The 209-nt window shown below is 69.4% G+C and overlaps 1 protein-coding gene across 2 annotated transcripts in view; it reads left to right on the forward strand.

Moving 5' to 3' along the window:
- TOPBP1 (topoisomerase (DNA) II binding protein 1) overlaps nucleotides 1-209 on the forward strand; it is a 52,849-nt gene that overhangs the window by 8,684 nt on the left and 43,956 nt on the right. The window lies entirely within an intron of this gene.

Below are 209 nucleotides of genomic sequence, written 5' to 3' on the forward strand. Positions count from 1 at the left end.
CCTCCAAAACCCGAAGCCCCAGGGCACCCGGCCCCAGTCCCCCTGAACCCCAAAGCCGGCCGGTACACCCATCTCTCCCGCTGCCCGTCACCCCTGTGGACGACTCCACCCCTTCCCGCAGCTGCGGGTGATGTCACTTCCGCCGGAAAAGGTGAGCGCGTCCGCGCGGTTGGCGCGAAAGTCGGTTCGGGGCCTCGGCAACTTCCGGG

The sequence above is a fragment of the Myotis brandtii genome, unplaced genomic scaffold (assembly GCF_000412655.1).
Source record: "Myotis brandtii unplaced genomic scaffold, ASM41265v1 scaffold18, whole genome shotgun sequence".
In the NCBI taxonomy this organism is placed as follows: Eukaryota; Metazoa; Chordata; class Mammalia; order Chiroptera; family Vespertilionidae; genus Myotis; species Myotis brandtii.